This window comes from Solenopsis invicta, chromosome 15 (assembly GCF_016802725.1).
Source record: "Solenopsis invicta isolate M01_SB chromosome 15, UNIL_Sinv_3.0, whole genome shotgun sequence".
Classification (NCBI taxonomy): domain Eukaryota; kingdom Metazoa; phylum Arthropoda; class Insecta; order Hymenoptera; family Formicidae; genus Solenopsis; species Solenopsis invicta.
The window spans coordinates 9189187-9211422 of record NC_052678.1 but is presented as its reverse complement, the minus strand read 5'-3'; the positions used below and the strand labels follow the sequence as shown (position 1 = coordinate 9211422).

Here is a 22236-nt window from a genome sequence, read left to right as displayed (position 1 = left end):
TGCGTCATACAAAAATATAATTTAATCATTTAATAGGTTCCGGGCAGTAGAAAAAACTATTGAATTGTGAGAAACAACACGAAAAATGATATAATATTTGTAGCGTGTGTATTATTTGTTGAGGATTAATTTTGCATGTTTGAATTTAGCAATATAAGTTAAAAGAGAAATTTGTTATATGTATGTTCTCTCTTCTCTTCTTAACAACGATTTGTGCTGAATCTCGTTATGTTCACTTGTATTTATCATTCTTGATTTATAATTGCGCATAATAAATAAATAACATTAAATTATGGTCTAAATTATCTTTTCTCATTATTATAGGCGGATCTTTTTTTATCATTGGACGAACTACTCAGATATGTAAATTAAAGTTTTCTGTTACAGCAGGTGTTATTTCTTTCAATGTCATTTATAAGCAATAATGTATTTCAATAGCGCATCAAATGTTTCCATCGTTTCGTGGAAAACATTTTTTTTTTCTTTTTTTTCAATTGAGAACGGTGCCTCGCGAGGAATAACGTTGGAATCTCGGTCTCGTGGCATCCCACTCGAGACATCGCGTGTTACGTGTTACGTGCAATAATTAATCCTACGTACACCATTGTACGTTGCGTCGCGTTATATAATATAGAATCGCGCGGTATACACACGGCGACGACGGAATACTTTGTTGTGGAAGCGGCATTATCTCATTCCGGAGCAGTGTCGTTTAGAGTCGAAAACGGAGGGGTATGGTCTATGATTAGTAGACACGGTAACATGATTCAACTACACGTTACGTCTTTGATAATACATAGAGAGTACGTCTCTCGCATCGAGAGAGAGAACGAGTGTGAGAAAGAGGACAGAAAGGGAAAAGAAAGAGAGAGAGAAAGAGACAGCAAAAAGAAACTTCGTAACTGCGAGCACCAGGTAACAAAGAGATATCGCTCCGTTGATAGAAAAGTGATACACAGTAAAAAAATAAAATATTCCAGAAAGTCCACTATAAATTTTAAGTTAAAATAACTCAAAAGTTAAGTTAAAATAACTTTTATTTTAAGTTATTTAAATTTAAAGTCTAGAGTGGACTTTCTGGAACATGCAAAAATGTTAAAATTACATTTTATTTTTTACTGTGTACAAGTTAAAAATTAGCTCTTTTTTAGATAATAGGAAATTAATCTTTACTAAAATAATAATCAATCGTAAAGATTAATTATTATTTATTTTTGTAGAAAAACAACACATTTGTAACTCTCAAACAGGTGTTTGCTTATGAAAAAGTGTCGCGATTCTAATAAGAGTTGAAATTTATACTACACTGAAAAAAAGTTTTTCATAATTTTGATTAAATTTCCCAAAATATTTAGAGTTGTAATAGCTACGAAATGTTGAGAGTGAAATAATGTCAATTAAATATTTGATCAATACAACCAAAAATAATTTTACTTTTCTGAATATTTAGCAAGTATCATCTTTAGTAATATTTACATAATATTTAGAAAGTAAAATTATTTTTTGTTATATTAACCACATATCTTTTTAATTGACATTTTCACTCAACATTTGCTAACTATTACCAAACTCTTTTTTCAGTATACAATACGGTTGCAGTTTCGAAATTTAAATGACAATCGTAAAAAAGATAATTATAATTAAAAGTGTAACACGCAAAGAGAGAAAATCAAGTTATGTATATTCACTATTCTAATTAAAACGTTGCTCCAATTCAATTGTTAAAATGTTCTATTGAAAAGCAGCGTAATTTTCAACTGTATCATTTTTCTATCAACGGAGCGATACTTTGTGTTAACATTGAAAAAATACACAACTTATCTATCCAATTATACATAAGAATTGCAAGCAATTAAGAACCCAGTAGGCGTTATCGGCAATAAGCATGAGGCAATAGGCAAACAAGAGGTAATAAGCGTACAGTCGTCTTCGTTGTTAAATTTTCAAAGATAAAGATAAAAATATGCGATTAATGAATATACAAATTTAAATATTAAAAATCTCCATATTTGTCTCGAGCTGTGGCGCGTCAAAACCGAAGAAGGAGCGTCATCGACTTCCCGATTTTCCCGATCACGGGAACGGTGATCGCAATAATCGCGCGGAATCCCCCCGCTGACGCAGTCGCGACGCGACGTCGAACTGTCGGTTTGTTGTGTGCGAGCGATCATCCGCCTTGCTAATCGCGCAGCGAAATGAACGTAGAAGAGCACGACGACGCGGCTCGCATCGTGAAACGTTGACTCAAGGCTTCCTTCGGCACATAAGGATGGCCTAACGACTATAAATACGTTCATTAAATCCACAAGTCTATCGCGAACGAGTGGAACGTGAATCGAACTCAAATCGCGCGCTCGCGATGATTCACATCAAAAGCAGCGAGGCGCGGTACGAATAAAGGAAGGAAGGAAGGAAGGAAGGAAGGAAGGAAGATAGATTTCGTATGCGTTCGCGGACCAGCCCCGAGCGATCGATCGATCAATGGCCGATCGGAAATAATTAAAACGTCGAACAGCCATTGCTCGAAACTATCACTCTGTAATATTTCAATTCAATTTACGACGAGCGAGCGAGTTAAAATCTGATTCTATACAGGGTGTCTGCAAAGTCTGTCTCAATATTTTGGAAACGATTCAAAATTATGAGAAACCGCGAAATACGTGTTTGATCATTTCAGGAAGCTATTCTTTTAACGGGGTGAAGAGGGAAATAGTGCAACCCCACGAATTGAACACGTAATTCGCTCTTGTAATTTGTTTTTCACTATTTTGAACCGTTTCCAAAATTAGGGAGTAGGGATAGACTTTAAGCACACTCTCTATAGAATTTCTTTATTGACCGCCAATAACGAGGATATAGATCGGTACAATTGCGATGGGTTTATATCATACATGACAGACGAATAGTACTTTCCCGATATCTATATCATCAAAAATTGAACACACCGATATTGCACTGACCCTTGTCGCCCAGTTTCATCAACAACGAAAATAATTTATTCATAGAAAAGCTGATGTGCAATACTCTTTTCTACTGGATATTGACTGAAAAAAAATAAATGATCTGACAAATAAAGATTTATTATGTTTATGTATAAAAATTGCACGTATAATATAAAAATGATATACAACCAGAAAATTGTGATATTATTGCATTACATATTGTTATACAACTTGTAATACAACTTTCTCAACTATTTAACGCTAATACTGTTTACTTTGCAATGGGACAATATAATGTTTCGAATATTCGTACGATATCTCGTGCTGTTAGAGACAATTCAATCAAATTATAATTTTCAAGATTTTCTCTAATCATATTAATTGCATTTTCTTGAAATCATTAAAATTATTAATATCGATAATGTTGTCATTTTCCGTTGATGAAACTGGATCAACATCGAGGAATCAGGATTAATCATGTCAAAAAAGAAAAATCTCACTGTACTTACTAATAGTCGGAAGATCGCGCTCCGATTGAGCAACGTTGGTCCAAAATTCGTAACACACACTACAATCGTGACACTTCGACGAAAGTGGTATTCTTCCCTTCTCTCTCTCTCTTTTCTATTTTCCGTCGTCCGTTCTCTCAACTTTTCGGAAGAACGAAGGGATCGGCACGACGGTGATGATGTTATCGGTGATACTGCGTGAAAAATCGTACAAGATCTACGTTATTTCGGCCTTCACCGAGAGCGAGATTTATTTTGCCGACGAGGTTCCAGGAGATAACGATAAAAAAAAAGGAGAAACTAGAAGAAAAGAAGGGGAGGAAAAAGAAAGGAAAAGAGAGGAGCATTATCGACCGTGTCGATATCGAAGCGACGAACGCACCGCCGTCGTGCCAACTCGCGGACTGGCGGACGTAACGCCGGTGCATTGCTTTTAACCGATTCGCCATATTGGTCCCTTCTACCGCCTCTCTCTCGCTCTATCTCTCTTTCTCTCTCTCCATTTTTCTCTCCTTCCCGCTCGCGTCTTCCGGATCTCGTCGTCGTAGGCCGTGTGCGCGATGTCGAGCTTATGGTTCACCTGCACACGGCTCCTGACGTCGTCGCAGCGTTCGCTGCGTGACGTCAACGCGACGAGCAGATCGTGATGCCTAAAAGGCGGAGCCGGATCTGGCAAGTGCGAACGAACGCGAACAAACGCGAACGAATGAAATTGCTGCGTTGTGCGCGGACCGTGCCGCGAGAATAAACAATCCCGAATTCGTGAACATTGTCGGTGCATTGTCAATTATTAAAGAATGACAATTAAATCGATTTCTTGAATTAAATAATATTTTATTATTTTTTACTTTGTTATTTTTCCGTATATTTTGAAATTTATTATTTTAACACAAAACATGTAGTTAAAGAACACACACACACACACACACACACACACACACACACACACACACTCTCTCTCTCTCTCTCTCTCTCTCTCTCTTTCTTTCAGCTAATCAATTCATCCTAGATAGCATATATTGCTTTTATATAAGTTTTATAAACGTATTTATAGTTTCATAACGCCAGTCACAAAACGCCAATAAGAAACGTTGTACTAAAAACATTTCTGAAATCATAATGTATGAAACATAAATCTTACATTTTTATATAGTTGAGAAAAATTTTTGTCTACTGCAAATTAGTTTATTATGTAATTTTCTTTATCAAAAATGATGCATAACTCCGTATGAAAATGGACTTTGTAATCGCTGGATGGGTTCCAGATTCGAATATCCTATACCTATATGCCTCAAGTTTTATAAGAAGTTGATTTTATAAAAAGTTGAAGGATATATTGAGTAATGAGAGAATTTAAATTCCTAAATGTAAACCATCTTTCAAAAATTATTCATATTTTTTTTATTTACTATAACTACTATTAATTTGATGTATCTATGATAGTTTTAATAGCTTTGCTTTAAAAAATTTGCATTTATTTTATACCAATTATTGAGCATAATAAATATATACCTAATACAATCAATTAAACATTTCCTTAGAAAATTTAACATTTCTTCAGCTAAATCTTCAACTCCACCCCCCTTTTTTAGTTAAAATAATGATATTGAGTAGGCAAAATGGCGATTCATAGAAATGATTAAAAATAATTCAAATTGAATATAGTTCAATATTAGAAATTTAACAGTGTATGTCAAAATAAAAAAGTACTAGCTTTTTACTAGCGTTCGTTCGCGTTCGTTTGTGATCGTTCATCAGTACCAGCACCAACTCGGCCCGGATGCACTTCAACGCGACGAACTGCGATACCGCGGACGTCCGGATGGATTATTATGTCACGTCACGTCAAATGCGCTTTGTGACGTGCAAACAGTCAGTCTGCACTTTTGACGTAGCTTCTCGTGATCTTTTATCCCGTCGTGTTAAGTACTCGAATAAATACGATTGCACGTCGAATAATCCTATTTATCGAATGAATTCTAAAAGAAGAAATTACGATACGTTCAATGCATTCGCGGAATGCAAAAAATTATGCGAATTTTACACCGAACCGCAGGACGATTGACTTGCTAATTTTACATACAGAGGCGAGACGTATATTAAAAAGCAAATAATTATACGACTGAACAATTCGCTTCTTGGTACTTTTCATACATTATCAGTCTAAATTAGTCAAATGTATTTATTTTCAACAATGTATTAATTTTTTGGTATTAATTTTTATCAAAGTTACAAATTTTAGCTCTGAAAATATTGTTTTCCACGGATGTGATTTTCATCTTTACCTTTGACTTAATCTTCATACATCGTTATTTTTTGATAAAAGATTGAAAATGCGGAAGGCAATCGTTCGACAGAGAAATATTTGTCATAGAAACAATATTAGTTATTATTTGTTGTGTCGTTACAAATGTAAAGGAAAGAAGAAATTTCTGAAAAATATTTGAACATGAGAAATTGCTCTAATAATCAACAATTTATTAATATAATTATTATAATTTCAAAACTCTAAGAAATATTTCCCTTATTTTTATCTAACTGATATTTTTTTTTAATTTCTCCTTTTTTTCACATTCGATTAAGTAAAGCCAAAACATGTTTATTTTAATTTAAATTAATAACAAAATAATTTAAACAAATAAACATCTTGTGCTCGCTATTTGTTTTATCTCTTTATTTATTAGCTGTTATTACCAATATGTAATATTATTATTAATAAAATAACACTAAAACTAAAAGAAAAAGAGAGAGAACTTGGCTCTTTGGTTTCATTGTTTGAACTTCACTCCGCTAAGTAATATATTAACTTTTATAAAAATTTCCTGAGATATTCAACATATATGTTCGCATTGCAAACGACATAATTATTATCGATGGAACTTTCATCGTAATAACGCACATGACCTTCCGTTACACAAGTTTTTTTTTCGAGACACAATATCGTCCTTGCACCTCTATATCCATCTGGAACACTTTTTTTTGTTTCCTCGATTGAAAGATGCAATTACGGGAGAATTGAACAAAGCTTCAATAGACTTCACAAGTAAAAACGCGATTCACCTCAATTAAATAATTCTCAGGCGTTTCAACAGAAAGAACGCGTGTATAAACGCAGAAAAAATCTAAACTCGAAAAAAAAGATACTTACTTAATTACGAGATAAACCTAATTTAAAGAAATTTTGTCCAAGAACAATTGCTAGACCAGGTAATCTATTTTTATTTAATTGTGCTCAATTCTGATAAACGGTCTGTAACCATATCTAAACAATAGTAATGTAAGATATAAGCACAAAAAGATCAATACATCACAAACACATTAATATAAATAACTTGGTAGTAATAAACAAGTTAAAAAAAAATCACTGAAAAAGAATTCAAACGGTAAAAATCAACCAACAGTTCTATCGATTCTAGAAAATTAGAATATCTTAAATAATCTATGCATCTCAGCATTACGTATTAAACGGAAAAATACAAAGGATCATAAAGTACGAGCAGAATTTATATCTGACGTCGCTCTGCTTGGGGCGGAGAGTTCTATTTTAAGTTTGGACTTTCCACGGAAGGACCGGATATCCCGCCGAAGGCCAGACAAGTTCAATGCCACGCAAGAAGAAATTTTAATAAAAAAGATATATCGGCTTTGATAAGGCATAATTAATTATCTATAGCTTGGAGTGCAGAACGAAGCATTAATTTCGTGTTTATTCCGTCTGAATTTGCAACGCAGTTGAAAAACGAAGGCAAATTGATTCGCAGTAGCCTTGACAAGCTACGTTCTCGAATGGCTATACTTCCTTCTAATTATGCAGGTACTTTCGCCGAGTCCAAAGATCACGATCTTACAATCGCATCTTAAAAAAATCTCCGATATGCATTATGTATGGGAACCGAGATAGTAGTTTCAACAATCATTCAAGGGCATCGCGCCCAAAAAAAAAATAAAATAAAATAAAATAAAATAAAATAAATAAAACGAGAAGAGAACGTGATTTAATCGGAAGATGGGCACGATGAAGAAATGCTCATTGAGTTTTAAATGCTTTTGTACGCGAGTAGCATCAATCATGATGAAAAAAGGCCATCTGACTTAGCGGAAGAGCGAAAGTATTCTCTCTCATAGATGCTACTTCTTTTTTCCGAATGAATTATACATTTGGCAAACAAGAAAGCCCCCGAACTGGCTCGTGTCTCGGCGTATCCCGATTTCGAGAATTGCCTCACGCCTGTCAGCTCAAGGAATCTATATACTGACAAATGAGCCTTGAGAAAAATCCTCTAAATCCGAAACTGAAAGCTATCACTGTCGCGTTACATTGCGCCCACGTTCTTTCGACGCGGCGGCGGAACATTACACCGGCAGTATTTAGCGCAACACTTCGCTTTCTTAACTTTAATTTTGTAAGCGGCTTTTGCGATCTGAGAAAAAATAATAGCATCGAAGTAATGACGTACGGCCGTGCAATTATATTCAGGAAGCGATCAATGTTCCATGACGTTTTTACGTAACGCATAAACAATGGATGCGCTAATCGATTTGACGTCTACCGGCTAGGCCCTCATTAAATAGAACGTTACCGAGTGGGATTGCTACGGTGCGGCTGATCTTGCAAAATTATTCGCGTGCAGATAAACGGAACATGAAGGGGGCGAAGAAACACGCATACGTTCGAGAACTCAATTATTGTTTAACGCATCATATATGGGTAATGAGCTCTTATATGAGTAATCTTCTATGTTGCAACATCATTTCTCTATAGTATTGCAATCGTCTGTATAAAAATAAGTTGCATAGCAAACAACTTTATACTTATTATGAGAAAGAGGCAGCTGCTTGCATCTGTCTTACAAATTGTGTACGCAACATGGGAAGTAATCATTTAAGCATGATTGACATGGTCAACGGGTCATCGTACGAATCTATCGTTTTCACATTACAATGATTTACGATTATGAATTCATAACTTGAGTTATTAATTGTTTTAGGAAGAAAGCTATCGCAAACGTAAATAGTTACCTTCTATGTTACCTCGTAACTATAATTAACGTTGTTTTGAATCATGACAATTTGTAATGCACAAAGGTGTATTAATTACCAATTACCCATGTAGCACGTAAACATTTCAAAAGCGTTTTGTAAATATTTTATAAACGTTTATCCGGAATGTTTTATGACCCGTTTTATTACCGTTTTATTACCGTTTTATTACCGTTCTAGGCACATTTGTCACGAGTTGAAATGTTCGTTTAAAAACCGGTAGATGAAACGTTTGTTTTATACGTTTTTGAAACCATTATAGAAACCTCTTTTAACATTACAGAAACATAAAAATTATATTTCATAAATTACGGTTTCAAAAGCATTCTGTTCAATGGACCTTTACGATTATGAAATTATGTATACGTTTATAAAACGTATATGAAACCAACATGTGCTACCTAGGTAATTAAGTTATAATAACATAATAACAGAATAAAAAATGCAATTAGAAAAGAAGGAAGCGATCTAAACGAAAATCACTTCATTATTCTCTTATTCTTTGATGTACGGTAGCATTTACTGGAAAAATAATAGATATTAATTTTGTAAAACGGTGACAGCACCTATGTAGAAATGTATGTGTGTATTATACTTAATTAAACGTATTATATATCTCAAAAAAATTAATTTCTCTCTAAAATAAGATACCGTGGTAAATATCCATGATTAGTAATAAAACTCATAAATCACAAAAATCTTTAGTAATTTGAATAAAATGCAGTAACAATTATGATCAATAAATCATGACTGCATTACTTTTATACAATTTCTTGCAGCACTTTATGTGAACTATAGGTCAGTATATCAAAGTAAAAAATCGCATCTAATAAACAGGGGCGGCGTTTTGTATGTGGAATGATGGAGTACTCCACAGATGTAAATTTTTGGCATGTGGAATTTCCACACATGTGAATTTGGAATTAAGGAACCAAAAATTAAAAAACCAAGAAAGAATCCTAGACGATATGAATTTCAAAATTCTCATAATGAAGTTAATTTCCAGCAGCCTAAAAATCATTACAGAAAAATGTTTTTTGAAACTTGTTTTGAAAAATGTTTGAAATTATGGATCAAACTCTTTGTTCTTTGAAAGACAGATTTGAAAATACAACACTGTCGTTTGTAAGAAAATGTGAGCGTTATATAATTGGTAGCAACTTATATAATGCGTTCATAATTAGTTTTTATAATGAGGTACTGACGAAGAAAATCATTTCAATTCTAATAAATTAAAATTGACTGTGAGATTTCTTTGGACATTATGCGTGATTGCAAAATTAAAGCCAGTAGTTTGAAGGATGTAGTTAACTTTTTAAAAAGTAATTTATTAATTTTAAACATTGCGCCGGAGTTTATAAAATTAATTAAATTATTATTGGTTATACCAGGATCATCTTGTACCTGCAAACGATCGTTTTCTGCAGACGTTTAAAAAATTACTTACGTTTGACAATGCTTCAAAATCGTTTAAATAGCATTGCTACAATTTATATTTTTAAAGAAGAGACTAAATCAATAAATTTAGAAGAACTTGTAAACAAATTCATATGTAAAAATAATGTTCAAAAAGCTACATTTGCATTGAATAAATAATTATTGAATAAATAATTATAAAAAAATATATGTGTACTTTATTTTGTACATAATATAAATTTTTTTTTTATAAATTTAAATTTAACTTTAATCAGATTCCCTGCCCTCCATCCGTTAATTATTCCACACATGCAAAAAATTTGCTCCGCCGACCCTACTAATAAACATTAAATAATTTGAATTAACGTCATAAAAATTTATCGCTATCATGCTGATTTAAATAATGCGAATTCACGGTGTAAAAAAACATCGTACATAATAGAAGAATGAGGTTTGATAAAATTTTCTGTTTTGCATTATTTAAAATAAAGACCATTTGACTTCACCTTTGAATTTCATTCGCGCATTGTATGCAAAATTATAATTAATTATTAACATAATTCAATTATTGGTACACAAATAACATTGTCACATTACTCATATAAATAAATTATAAATTAATATGAAAAAATTAGAAGCTAAATCTTTTTTAGACGGAGTATCTATTCAGCATAATCCTTTTTACCTTGAAAATTGTATAAATGAAATCGATTAATACAAAACAAAATATAAAAGAAAAACCCACAAATATCAAAATTTCATATAAAAATCCATGAATGTAAAAATATATATTATTTAGTTCACATATTTACATAAAAACAATAATAAAAGTTAAGGAAAACAAATATAAATAAATTTTATTCGTTATAGCTGTCAGTATTGTTCTCCAAAGCAGTCGACCGATGTAATAAGTACAATCAAGTAAGAAGTTTTGGCTCATTGATATAAAATAATTTCAATAAATACCATAGAAAGATATATTTTCTAACTGCGTAAAAAAGATTTCGTAAAACTGAACTCATGTATAAAAAGTACCGTGTAAATCGAAGTGTAATACTGCTGCTAATTGCTACTGCTGCTAACATTTATTACTAAAAAAATGAATAAGATATAATAAATTAACCAGTTTAATGATGACATCAATTAATGTCGTTATAATATATTTTTCATTCTCTTTCCGATATGATTACATTTAGGCATTATTATTATATAACATCGAAAATAATGCAGTAATATTCCTAACACAATATGTTTTTATTGGTCTTTAAAAAAAAAAAACTTCAGCGAACACGGAAAAATTAGAGATAATTACTATGAGTTTATAACAATATAATATTGAATGCACATTAGCGCAAGAGCAGATTTACTTTTTGCTAAATATGTATATAGAGTGTGTACTACTTGGAAAGAAACTAATGCAGTAATATTCCTAACATAATATGTTCTTTAAAATATGTAATAATCTGGTGATAGTCTGAGTATATTATCTTTTTTTATTGGTGTACTTAAATAGATTTAAAAAAAAACTTCAGCGAACACGGGAAAAAATAGAGATAATTACTATAAGTTTATAATATTTATTATTGAATGCACATTAGCGCAAAAGCAGATTTACTTTTTACTAAATAGGTATATAAAGTGTTTACTACTTGGAAAGAAAAATTTCATGAAACTCAATTTTTTCTGTTTATCCGAGTAGTGAACACCTATATAGTCATTCAGCAAAAAGCAAACCCATTCTTGTGGGAATGTGCATTTAATAAGAGATATTATCCAATTATAAATAATTATCTTTAGTTGATTTTTTAATATTCGTTAAAGTTTTTATCTCTTCAAAAAAGCTATGTAAGTATAAAACATAAAATAAAAAACAATATATTCAAATTATCACATATTTTAATAAACAAATTATGTTAAGAGATAACTATATTATTCTTCATACATATTTATAGCACAAGTAATCTAATCAAAAATAAAAAAATACTACAATATAACATTAATAAATATCAACATTAAATTGACTAATTTATCTTATTCATTTTTTTATGATAAATAACCAAGAGAATAATTTCTATAATAAATAAATTTTTTATAATAAATAATCAACAACCTTTACATCAATTAAAAAAAAACGCATGAAATATGACCTGATTATTATATTAAAAGATTGAGTGTTTCTGGTAAAACCAAACAAAGTTTTTGGTTATTATAATAATAACACTCTGATTATTATAATTAAAACGTTTGATAGATTTTACTATAATCTGGTAATTCCTACAAGATTTCTGATATGTCCATTTTTAAACAGATGTATTAATTGAATCTACTAAATTCTAAATGACGCAACAAGACTTCCTTTCAGTGCAAGTATACAAAATGTTGCTATTTATATAATAAAAAAATAAATCACTGTCTAGATACTAATTAAAAAATAATCAGATAAATATTAACAAAAAATTTCACATAATATTTTTTAAAATATGCAGTCATAATTGGAATTATTTGGCCAAACAGTGTAATGATGAGACTCAACGCGCATGACGCGTTACTGATCATTTATATAAGTTCCGCTAATAATTTTAATTTTTTTGGTTATTTCTTTAAGCTTTCAGTAATTGTGAAAGTTACTTTATTCAAAATGATGATGTTTCTTTAATATCCATATGAACACGTTAAATCAGTATGAATACGTAAAATGCTGCGAAAAAGAGAATGTTCTAAAGCACACAGGACGTGTTTGTGTTTCAAAGTACAAGAAGAGAGTGCTAGAAAAATAGTTTTACGTTTTATCTCAACAACCAAAAAATGACAAACCTAATCTACTCGCTAAAGATCAAGCTCATTATACTTAAAAAATATTTAACTAAAAAATTTGAGTAAAATCAAGAAAATATTGACGTTTAACATACAAAAAACATTTTTTTAAACTTATCATTAATTATAATAATGAAAAGTCATCAATTATACAAATTGATGTATGTATGCATGTATTAATTTCAAAAATAAGAACTTAAAAGTACGTAAAAATTCAAGGACTTAAGATAAAAAATTAGAAAAAAATAGTAGTCCAGGACATATTTAAAAAGTGTATTTAGTCGCTAAAAAAATTTTAGCACATCAAAGAACAAAAGTTTTATTTTGTAAAATTATATATTAACTTTAATTAATTTACAAAAATTTAAAATAATAGCTACTTAATTTTGAGTGTGTGAAGTTAGCATCTTAAGTGTGAGCATCTCACGAATAAACTGCGTGTTGATTAGCATCCAGCATAGTTGCACAGTTCTTGATAAGTTTTAACAACAGTTTTGTCAAAATTACTATAAAAATCGCGGTTTTAAGAAATGAGATGCTAACTTCCGACAATGTCAAATAGCATCTCACCGTATCTTGAATCTTTAATAGTGGGAGAGTAAAAATCCGTGGAGTTTTAAAGTCTAGATAAATTCAGTGAATAGTTCTGACAATTAAAATCCAATAATTATAAGTAATTATTATAAGAAATGTACAATAGTAAAACAGTTCTAGCACGAGTTTTGAGCTGTACAAAAGTTTTAAATGACGAATTACGTTTCCACACACAAGCTCGTGAAGAGTTGTGACAGCTAGCGCACTTCTAATAATTATAAATAATTATTATTAATAAAAAATTCACACGACAATGAGATGCTGTAACACTGCCCCAAGACACTGGTCTTTTTCAAAGAGTTCTGTGTACGAAAAAATATTTTTCCTACAGTTCTCAACATATTAAAGCGCTTTCCGAAGAGTTGCGGTCAATTCCAATATTAGTTAATTAACAAAAAATTAATAACTTCCCAAAAAGTCGATTTTATGGATATATGGATGAGATGCTGATCTTTTTCAAAAAGTTCTGTGAACGAAAAAAATATTTTTCCTACAGTTCTCAACATATTAAAACGCCTTCCAAAGAGTTGCGGTCGATTCCAATATTAGTTAATCCTTTCTGAAAAAATCCGTGTTAAATCGATAGTCGCAGTTTCTCGAAGTTTATTGTTGCCGCGTTTCCAAAATGCTCATTGGTTCTCGCGTTGTGCTTACTTCGTGAGTTGCTGTCACCGTGGAGATTGCGTTTTGACAGTTATAGTTTTAACTACGTTATAGCTGCGCGCGCGCGCGTGTGTGTGTGTGTGTGTGCGTGTGCGCGCGCGCGTGCGTGTGTGCGTGTGTAATACTAAATATACTAAATCAGTGCTCGGAATTAGTGGCACATTTCGAGCCGATTTCCGAGGCGACGGCTACTGTCTCCCCTCGAGCCCCTCACTCCGCTCGCGGGCTTACAGCCGAGCTGCCGGCCGCGCGTCAAATGTTGTGGCTCAGGAGCGTAGAGCGTCCCTTGTAAAAGAAATAGCCTAGGGCCTAGACTTCCGCCCGCGAGCGGAGTGAGGGGCTCGAGGGGAGACAGTAGACGTCGCCTCGGAAATCGGCTCAAAATGTGCCACTAATTCCGAGCACTGTACTAAATTAAAAATGGGAAAAAATGTCCATGTAATCATGTAGATTTATTATAAAAATTATATATTAAGTTAAAAGTATAAATATTTTAATAAATTGGTAAATAGATATGGTAATTGGTGCACACAAATAAAAATAAATTTTTAATATTATAAAAAGTGTATAAATTTTTTCACATTTTTTATATTATATAAATTTGTACTCATTTCTTTTATACTTTACCTGTTTATATCATTACTATTATTTTTATTTTATCTCCCTTTTTTAAATTTTAGTCATCATAATCTTCTGTATCGAAGTTTGATACGTTAACTTCCAATTTGTATTTTCCGTCAGTTATTGAACCGCAACCTATCTTTTTATTTAATTTATTATTATATAATGTTACAAAATTTGTTTTGATATAACCTTCTATCACTATAATAATTATTTATTGTTAAAGAAGAATTTTATTTTATATTAAAATGTTAATGTGATGCATTAAAAAATGTGATGTATTGTATAATTAATTTTTGTTAGTATTGTCGACTTTATTTATATAATAAATTGATAAACCCGAGAAACTTACTGACTTGTTGTTGTATTCAAAATTTCCGAAAAATTAACTTCTTCCGGTTCTGGCAGATTTAATGTGTTTTCAAATTTATATTTTCCTAAACATGAAATTCCGGTACTTAATGAGATTTGTAATTCATAATTAACATTTCCATTATTAAATTGAGTTGCTTTTGGTAGACGAGAATGTGCACCGTCTAAATAAATAATCTGTTAAAAAATGATCAAAATAATTTATTAATTATGCGACATTTATAATATACGTATGTCGTACATGTATGTATACATACATGTATATATAATGAGAATAAAGTGCATGATGAAAACACCTACATAATTTGATTTTATGTGAGATTCCACCCGGTCAATTTCGTCATTCCAAGATATAACTTAGACACGGAAGTGTTGCAATCTTTTAGCTCCTAACTGTACATACTTGTATGTAGTTTTATTAGGCCAGTATTACATTTATCTTACAAATCTTTCTAATGTATTGAATGGTTACAAAAAGAAGAAAGTCTCAAATTTATAAAAATCTATTATTCTGCAATCAAGCAACAACTTAGAAAATCTGTTCTATATAAATGTAACAAAACTATAAAGGATAAATAAAACATATTTAATTTCAAATGTATTTTATTATAATTGTTAATATTTTAAACATATGATTGATTCTGAAAAAAGGAAGGATAACAATTGTTATTTTAATCCTGTGAGTTAAAATGGATTATGTAACCTATAAAAACTTCTTTTGAATTGAAAGAATAAGAACCATTTTATTTCAATCCAGATATTTTAATTAAAATTTAAAATGTTCGTATTATTTTCATTAATTTAATCAAACATTTTTTCAGATTTACAAATATATTTTAAATATATTATTTTAATATATTAAAATATATTTTAAATATATTTTAATATATTTAAATGTGCTAAATTAATATGTTTCAAATACGCTCTGATTTTAAATAGTAAGAAATATGTAGAAAATATTTTCAATTAATTTACAAGTATATATGTAAAAAAGTACATTTGGATTTAAAGTAAAATTTATATTGAGTAAAAAGTCTTATCATATAACCAATCAAAATTAAAATTTTATCTAATACTTCCACAAGCATGCGATGGGTTTCTGCAGCAGTTTTTTTAAGCTTGAAACAAAACTTGATGCAGGTTCTTTGCTCAGAAATTCCCTTCCCTACAGGGAAAACCATGTAAAAAAAAACGCGCCTTATATTCTACCTCGAAGGTGGTGTGGAAACAAATGTATTGCTATTAGTGTTCTGCGAACACTTTGTTGGCCGTATAACGTGAAAACGGTTGTTCGTACATGAAAAATGTACAGAACATTTGTTGTAGAGAACAATTCAATCTACAATTTTTATAATAACCATAATTGACGTACGACTAATAGAAAGCGATATATTCACAAAAAATCAATTTTTGTGACCTTTGACCTCGAATAACTTTTGAAGCTAACACGATATCGATGGGGACTTTTTGCACCTTGTTTATAATGTCTAAATAAAGGTGTGTGCAAAAATTTAGCTAGGTGGCATTTTTTCCGAAGTAAAATCCTAAAATTCCTGGTCTAATAACCTGATGCTGAAGTTCATCTATATACGCTGGTAAGCTCTGCGCATTTGTATACATAATTATTTCTTCTTTCCTCTGTAGTTGCTGTTTTGTATCCTCCCAACCTGCTCTCCTTTTCTCTTTTTGTAACGCCCTTTTAAAAATAGGACATTCTTGACTGATGGCTTTATGGTCGTCATTTAGATTGTATGTTCTATTTTTGAACATACAATTCACACATTTGCTCTCCGTCGCTGTGCAAACACGCGAGTTATGATTCCTTGCGCATTTGCAGCATGTTTCTTCTCTCGTACAATTTTTAGCAATGTGGAAGTACCCCCAGCATTTAAAACATCTTTAGACACTGATGTGATTAAATACAGGACATTTCTTCCATTCTATATTTAGTTTTGATTTCTTCAATATCAGCTCGTGCGTCTCTTCATCTACTTCCATTATTATTGATCCTTCGTCATTTCCTCTTCTTTGATTGTTACTCTTTTCTTTAATCATTCTCTTCTTTTCTTTAACCATTCACAATTCGCATATTTACTGTATCTATTTTATTCTGCTTCTTAATTGAATTTATAAGTTCATTATCATCTAAGTTCATTTCTTATAAATTTATGTTAACAATTTTTACTTTTGGTTTCGATTGAGACGACTCGAGCACTTTATAATGCTCTCCCAGCTTAGCTTGTACTGTCTCTTTCAATTTTTTCACCTTTTCTCCAGTTTCACAACCCATAATTACTACTCCTTTGCTACCTTTCTTTAATTTCGTTACTCCCATTGCCATATTTTTTATATCTACCTTCTCTTTTATTACTTTCTCTTTTTTCGAGAGAGAGAGAGAGAGAGAGAGAGAGAGGAATTGGATGCACAGCATACATATATTTAAATCTTTCCGCATTCTTTGAGTGGGCGACATTGAATTGATTGTATCCTTGAGACAGTATCCTTGAGACAATTTTTTTAAGAAAACTGATTCCTGTCGATGACACAATCTAAACATGAGAGCGGCAGCTATGCGGTAATAATAAATATATCAAGGCAGTATCCTTGAGACAAACTGCAGTTTTTTTAAGAAAACTGGTTCCTATCGGTGACACAATCTAAACATGGGAGCGACAGCTCTGCGGTAATAATAAATATAAAAATTTGCATAATTTCAGCGATGGTATTTTAATGTATCGTCAACAAATTTTTTTTAAGATCTTTTTTAAGTATATGTCAATGTTAAAAAAGATTTCCCGCTGTTTACCGCCGAATTTTTTTTATGGTAACGGATTAAGAACATTCTTTCCACTACTATGCCCCTTAATTATTCAGAAGCAGAAGCACACACAGACACACACACAGACACACACACAGACACACACACAGCCACACACACAGACACACACACATCTTTAGTTATACTTAATTATAACTGTATTACATAAATCAATAATAATAAAAAAATAAAAAAAATTGTTTTTATTAATTTATGTAAAATTTTTTTGAACTTGATTAATTTTTTAATTTTTTTATATTTATTTAAATATAATATACATTCACTATTAAAAGCTTTATAGCGCTCGCGTAGCGCGCGCTTGTTTTGTTCTAGTCCTTTCTGAAAAAATCCGTGTTAAATCGATAGTCGCAATCTCTCGAAGTTTATTGTTGCAGCTTTTCCAAAATGCTCATTGGTTCTCGCGTTGTGCTTACTTCGTGAGCTGCTGTCATCGTGGAGATTGCGTTTTGACAGTTGTAGTTTTAACTACGTTATAGTTGCGCGCGCGCGCGCGTGTGTGTGTAATACTAAATATACTAAATTAAAAATGGGAAAAAATGTCCATGTAATCATGTAGATTTATTATAAAAATTATATATTAAGTTAAAAGTATAAATATTTTAATAAATTGGTAAATAGATATGGTAATTGGTGCACACAAATAAAAATAAATTTTTAATATTATAAAAAGTGTATAAATTTTTTCACATTTTTTATATTATATAAATTTGTACTCATTTCTTTTATACTTTACTTGTTTATATCATTACTATTATTTTTATTTTATCTCCCTTTTTTAAATTTTAGTCATCATAATCTTCTGTATCGAAGTTTGATACGTTAACTTCCAATTTGTATTTTCCGTCAGTTATTGAACCGCAACCTATCTTTTTATTTAATTTATTATTATATAATGTTACAAAATTTGTTTTGATATAACCTTCTATCACTATAATAATTATTTATTGTTAAAGAAGAATTTTATTTTATATTAAAATGTTAATGTGATGCATTAAAAAATGTGATGTATTGTATAATTAATTTTTGTTAGTATTGTCGACTTTATTTATATAATAAATTGATAAACCCGAGAAACTTACTGACTCTTGTTGTTGTATTCAAAATTTCCGAAAAATTAACTTCTTCCGGTTCTGGCAGATTTAATGTGTTTTCAAATTTATATTTTCCTAAACATGAAATTCCGGTACTTAATGAGATTTGTAATTCATAATTAACATTTCCATTATTAAATTGAGTTGCTTTTGGTAGACGAGAATGTGCACCGTCTAAATAATCTGTTAAAAAATGATCAAAATAATTTATTAATTATGCGACATTTATAATATACGTATGTCGTACATGTATGTATACATACATGTATATATAAAGAGAATAAAGTGCATGATGAAAACACCTACATAATTTGATTTTATGTGAGATTCCACCCGGTCAATTTCGTCATTCCAAGATATAACTTAGACACGGAAGTGTTGCAATCTTTTAGCTCCTAACTGTACATACTTGTATGTAGTTTTATTAGGCCAGTATTACATTTATCTTACAAATCTTTCTAATGTATTGAATGGTTACAAAAAGAGGAAAGTCTCAAATTTATAAAAATCTATTATTCTGCAATCAAGCAACAACTTAGAAAATCTGTTCTATATAAATGTAACAAAACTATAAAGGATAAATAAAACATATTTAATTTCAAATGTATTTTATTATAATTGTTAATATTTTAAACATATGATTGATTCTGAAAAAAGGAAGGATAACAATTGTTATTTTAATCCTGTGAGTTAAAATGGATTATGTAACCTATAAAAACTTCTTTTGAATTGAAAGAATAAGAACCACTTTATTTCAATCCAGATATTTTAATTAAAATTTAAAATGTTCGTATTATTTTCATTAATTTAATCAAACATTTTTTCAGATTTACAAATATATTTTAAATATATTATTTTAATATATTAAAATATATTTTAAATATATTTTAATATATTTAAATGTGCTAAATTAATATGTTTCAAATACGCTCTGATTTTAAATAGTAAGAAATATGTAGAAAATATTTTCAATTAATTTACAAGTATATATGTAAAAAAGTACATTTGGATTTAAAGTAAAATTTATATTGAGTAAAAAGTCTTATCATATAACCAATTAAAATTAAAATTTTATCTAATACTTCTACAAGCATGCGATGGGTTTCTGCAGCAGTTTTTTTAAGCTTGAAACAAAACTTGATGCAGGTTCTTTGCTCAGAAATTCCCTTCCCTACAGGGAAAACCATGTAAAAAAAACGCGCCTTATATTCTACCTCGAAGTTGGTGTGGAAACAAATGTATTGCTATTAGTGTTCTGCGAACACTTTGTTGGCCGTATAACGTGAAAACGGTTGTTCGTACATGAAAAATGTACAGAACATTTGTTGTAGAGAACAATTCAATCTACAATTTTTATAATAACCATAATTGACGTACGACTAATAGAAAGCGATATATTCACAAAAAATCAATTTTTGTGACCTTTGACCTCGAATAACTTTTGAAGCTAACACGATATCGATGGGGACTTTTTGCACCTTGTTTATAATGTCTAAATAAAGGTGTGTGCAAAAATTTAGCTAGGTGGCATTTTTTCCGAAGTAAAATCCTAAAATTCCTGGGCTAATAACCTGATGCTGAAGTTCATCTATATACGCTGGTAAGCTCTGCGCATTTGTATACATAATTATTTCTTCTTTCCTCTGTAGTTGCTGTTTTGTATCCTCCCAACCTGCTCTCCTTTTCTCTTTTTGTAACGCCCTTTTAAAAATAGGACATTCTTGACTGATGGCTTTATGGTCGTCATTTATATTGTATGTTCTATTTTTGAACATACAATTCACACATTTGCTCTCCGTCTTCCAAAAAAGCCGATTTTACGTCTATATGGGTGAGATGCTGATGTTTTTCAAAGAGTTCTGTATACGAAAAAATATTTTTCCTACAGTTCTTAACATATTAAAGCGCTTTCCGAAGAGTTGCGATCAATTCTAATATTAGTTAATTAACAAAAAATTAATAACTTCCGAAAAAGCCGATTTTCCGCATATATAACTGAGATGCTGATCTTTTTCGAAAAGTTTCGTGCACGAAAAAATATTTTTCCTACAGTTCTCAACATATTAAAGAACCTTCCGAAGAGTTGCGGTCGATTCCGATATTAGTTAATCAACAAAAAATTAATAACTTCCGAAAAAGCCGATTTTACGCACGTAAGGGTGAGATGCTGATGTTTTTCAAAGAGTTCTGTATACAAAAAAATATTTTTCCTACAGTTCTCAACATATTAAAACGCCTTCCAAAGAGTTGCGGTCGATTCCGATATTAGTTAATCAAGAAAAAATTAATAACTTATAAAAAAGCCGATTTTACGCCTACATGGGTGAGATGCTGATATTTTTGAAAGAGTTTTGTATACGAAAAAATATTTTTCCTACAGTTCTCAACATATTAAAGCGCCTTCCAAAGAGTTCCAATCGATTCAATTGTTTATTAAGTAAAAAAAAATTGTTATCTTCGCGAAAGACGTATTTTCGCCTATATGATTGAGACGTTGGTCTGTATTCAAGAGTTCTGTATACAAAAAAATATTTTTTATCTAGTTCTGAATGTATTTAAGTTTTTTCAAAAATTATTAATTTTTTATTAATTAATTAGTAACGGAATCAACCGGAACTCTTCGAAGTTGCTTTAATATGTTGAGAACTGTAGGAAAAATATTTTTTTCGTACACAAAACTTTTTGAAAAAAACCAGCGTCTCGCGGCAGTGTCACAGCATCTCCCTGTCGTGTGAATTTTGTGTTCATAATAATTTTTCTAATTATTAGAAGTGCGCTAACTGTCATAACTCTTCACGAGCTTGTGTGTGGGGATGTAATTCGTCATTTAAAACTTTTGTACAGCCCAAAACTCGTGCCAGAACTGTAGCACCTCACTATTGTACATTTCTTATACTAATTACTTATAATTATTGGATTTTAATTGTCAGAATTATTCACTGAACCTATCCAGACTTCAAAACTCCACGGATTTTTACTCTCCCACCGTTAAAGATTCAAGATACTATGAGATGCTATTTGACATTGTCAGAAGTTAGCATCTCATTTCTTAAAACCGCGATTTTATAATAAATTTGACAAAACTGTTGTTAAAACTTATCAAGAACTATGCAACTATGCTGGATGCTAATTAATACGCAGTTTAATCGCGAGATGCTCACACTTGAGATGCTAACTTCACACACTCCTTAATTTTTACATTTTTAAACCATCGCTCTTAACAAATGCACATATGCGGCTCATGAGACATTCTATTCTCTCTATAAATACTAGCTACTGAAATCGATAAAATATTTATAAAGTTTGTGTCATTTTGTTTCCTGATTAATCCTGTG

At 30.8% G+C, this 22236-nt stretch overlaps 1 protein-coding gene across 4 annotated transcripts in view; it reads right to left on the bottom strand.

Moving 5' to 3' along the window:
• The window catches only part of LOC105205885 (elongation of very long chain fatty acids protein AAEL008004), a 59819-nt gene that overhangs the window by 30301 nt on the left and 7282 nt on the right, over nucleotides 1-22236 (bottom strand). For 3 of the 4 annotated variants that reach the window (XM_011175425.3, XM_011175424.3, XM_011175423.3), the window contains exon 1: nucleotides 3452-3878. The exons of the other annotated variant lie outside the window; for it this stretch is intronic. The gene's annotated coding sequence lies outside the window, so the exon portion shown is untranslated. Of the gene's footprint in view, nucleotides 1-3451; nucleotides 3879-22236 lie in introns of those variants that run through there. 4 annotated transcript variants of the gene reach the window in all.